This window comes from Gavialis gangeticus, unplaced genomic scaffold (genome assembly GCF_001723915.1).
Source record: "Gavialis gangeticus isolate Ggan-Ray unplaced genomic scaffold, GavGan_comp1, whole genome shotgun sequence".
In the NCBI taxonomy this organism is placed as follows: Eukaryota; Metazoa; Chordata; order Crocodylia; family Gavialidae; genus Gavialis; species Gavialis gangeticus.
The window spans coordinates 35,186,142-35,186,588 of NW_017728994.1; positions in this window are offsets into that span (position 1 = coordinate 35,186,142).

A 447-nucleotide genomic window follows, 5' to 3' on the forward strand; every position below is an offset into this window, starting at 1 on the left:
AATACTTGGTGGTAGCCCCTGTGGGGGCCATTTGGCCCCCATTGGGGGGCATACCCCTTGTGTGGGGGCTGAATCTCCCATTAGGGGCCTGAACCACTTGTTTGGGGCTGAATCCCTTGTTGGGGGGGCCAAGCACCATGTTTGGGGGCTGTACCACTTGTTTGGGGGTTGAAATGCCTGTTGGGGGGCCAAACCCCTTGTTTGGGGGGCTGAATCCCCTGTTGTGGGGATGTACCCCTTGTTTGGGGGTTGAACCCCATGTTGGGGGGCCAGACCCCCTATTGGGGGGCCAGACTCCTTGTGTGGGGGCTGAACCCCCTGTTGGGGGGCTGTACCCCTTTTTGGGGGCGCAGACCCCCTGTTGGGGGGCCAAACCCCTTGTGTGGGGGCCATCTCCTTGTGGGAGTGCAGCAAAATGTGTATTCATGAATTCATGAAACATATATT